This window comes from Lagenorhynchus albirostris, chromosome 7 (assembly GCF_949774975.1).
Source record: "Lagenorhynchus albirostris chromosome 7, mLagAlb1.1, whole genome shotgun sequence".
NCBI classification, from domain to species: Eukaryota; Metazoa; Chordata; class Mammalia; order Artiodactyla; family Delphinidae; genus Lagenorhynchus; species Lagenorhynchus albirostris.
The window spans coordinates 102753332-102756286 of record NC_083101.1 but is presented as its reverse complement, the minus strand read 5'-3'; the positions used below and the strand labels follow the sequence as shown (position 1 = coordinate 102756286).

At 37.5% G+C, this 2955-nt stretch overlaps 1 non-coding gene across 1 annotated transcript; it reads right to left on the bottom strand.

The window, feature by feature from the left end:
• Nucleotides 1-868: 868 nt before the first annotated feature.
• LOC132524014 (U6 spliceosomal RNA) lies at nt 869-975 on the bottom strand. The gene has a single exon (XR_009541780.1). It is a non-coding gene; the product is annotated as a U6 spliceosomal RNA (small nuclear RNA).
• Between the last annotated feature and the right edge of the window lie 1980 nt (nt 976-2955).

Here is a 2955-nt window from a genome sequence, read left to right as displayed (position 1 = left end):
GACATGGGGGACCTCCCAATTCTATCTGTGCCCCAGAGCCATGCACTGGGCATAGCAAGACTCTCAGGGGAGGGGACCTTTTCAGCCCTCATAACAGTCATCTGTTTGGGGCTGTATCCTAAACATGGTGTGGGCACCTCAGGAGGGCAGAGGGGCCCCTGAATTAAAGGTCGCTGCCCCAGTTAACATGGTTCATCATAACAAACATGAAAACAAAACTCTTAGACATAAGAATGAGGTTCTTTAGTACAGCAGCCTCCAGCTATAGCTGCCTTCCTATTCTCCATAGACCACTGGAGCTTAAATTGAGAAAAGTAAAATGTACAATTGTTCTAAGAGTTTCTCTTCTTTCTTCACTGGGTCCTGGAGGAGCTGAACAAAGTCCATACAAGACACCATCTCGACTCCTGTTATCTGAAAGCATAACAAAAATAGCTGAAATGTATCATTATGACATCTTACAGGTGGGAAAACTGAAGCTCAGAAATGTGAAGCAGCTTGCCTAGAATCCTTAACTTGACACCCCTTTGTCAGAAGAGCAATCACTGGCTATGTAAAGACATTTAAAGAGCATTTGTAGTTAAAGAGAGAGGGAAAGAAGAGAGAGAGAGAAATCTGATGAACCAATGTAGAATCACTGGAGAAATGACACTTTTAAATGACTGTCATCCACAACGAGAGTAGAGAATGTACTGGAAGCTAACACTTAATGTCAACATTGTGTGAAATGATTCTAAACAACCCTTGGGGATTATTATCAAACAGAACTGTAATAGAGGCGGTGATATCACTGTAAAAATGATAATATTCACATATAATTTCCAGAAAAATTACTCAAAGAAATACTTTGGTCAACTGGGAAATGTATCTAAATGAAGAGCTGAAGACTGTATCAACTGTTCTCCTTGTGCAGGGGCCATGCTAATTTTCTCTGTATCATTGCAATTTTAGTATATGTGCTGCCAAAGCGAACACTGTACCAACTGTCATTAAAGCAACTTTTCTGAAAAAAATTATTACAAGTCCATGTCAAAGTTGTATACCAAATTTGCCACGAGGGGATAGTGTCCTGAGCTAGTCACTTCAAAGGCTTTTCTCTTGGCAGGAAAACTGATAGAAAATGGACGGTGGTATAATAATAATAATAACGGTGGTGCCAGTTAATATTATCAGATTCCGCTCAAGACGCACAACTTCTCAGAAGGTGCTCATGATCTCAGTAAAGGCTATACAAAAGTTGCTCACGAATGCTAATTATTTCCCAGAAGGAATTGTAATTACATCACATTCATAAAAGAAGTTCTGTCCCAAACCTGATTTGGGACAATTTTCTTTCTTACCATGTTACAATGTAACCATCACATTTTTGTGGCTCACTTAAGGGAGAAAACAAAATCTAGACCACATTGCAAGTTAAACTCAAGAGAGATTATAGAATGGAGGCACAGACTGAGAAAATACAAGAAATGTTTAACAGAGATCTAGAAGAACTAAAGAACAAACAAACAGAGATGAACAACACAATAACTGAAATGAAAAATACACTAGAAGGAATCAATAACAGAATAACTGAGGCAGAAGAACGAATAAGTGACCTGGAAGACAGAATGGTGGAGTTCACTGCTGCAGAACAGAATAAAGAAAAAAAGAATGAAAAGAATTGAAGACAATCTCAGAGACCTCTGGAACAACACTAAATGCACCAACATTTGAATTATACGGGTCCCAGAAGAAGAAGAAAAAAGAAAGGGTCTGAGAAAATATTTGAAGAGATTATAGTCAAAAACTTCTCTAACATGGGAAAGGAAATAGTCACCCAAATCCAGGAAGCACAGAGAGTCCCATACAGGATAAACCCTAGGAAAAACACACCAAGACACATATTAATCAAACTAACAAAAATTAAATTCAAAGAAAAAATATTAAAAGCAGCAAGGGAAAAACAAAAAATAGCATACAAAGGAATCATCATAAGGTTATCAGCTGATTTTTCATCAGAAACTCTGCAGACAAGAAGGGAGTGGCAGGATATACTTAAAGTGATGAAAGAGAAAAACCTGCAACCAAGATTACGCTACCCAGCAAGGATCTCATTCAGACTCGATGGAGAAATCAAAAGCTTTACAGACAAGCAAAAGCTAAGAAAATTCAGCACCACCAAACCAGCTTTACAACAAATGCTAAAGAAACTTCTCTAGGCGGGAAACACAAGAGAAGAAAAAGACCCACAAAAACAAACCCAAAACAATTAAGAAAATGGTAGTAGGAACATACATATTGATAATAACTTTGAATGTAAATGGATTAAATGCCCCAACCAAAAGACGCAGACTGGCTGAATGGATACAAAAACAAGACCCATATATATGCTGTCTACAAGAGACCCACTTCAGACCTAGGGACACATACAGACTGAAAGTGAAGGGATGGAAAAAGATATTCCATGAAAATTGGGATTCAAAAGAATCTGGAGTAGCAATATTCATATCAGATAAAACAGACATTAAAATAAAGACTATTACAAGAGATAAGGAGGGACACTACATAATGATCAAGGGATCAATCCAAGAAGAAGATATAACAATTATAAATGTTTATGCATGCAACATAGGAGCACCTCAATACATAAGGCAAATTGTTAATGACCATGAAAGGAGATATGAACAGTAACACAATAATAGTAGGGGATTTTAACACTCCACTTGCACCAATGGACAGATCATCCAAACAGAAAATTTATAAGGAAACACAAGCTTTAAATGACACAACAGACCAGATAGATTTAATTGATATTTATAGGACATTCCACCTAAAAGTGGCAGAATATATTTTCTTCTCAAGTGCACACGGAACAATCTCCAGGATAGATCACATCTTGGGTCACAAACCAAGCCTCGGAAAATTTAAGTCGTATCAAACATCTTTTCTGACCACATCGCTATGAGATTGGAAATC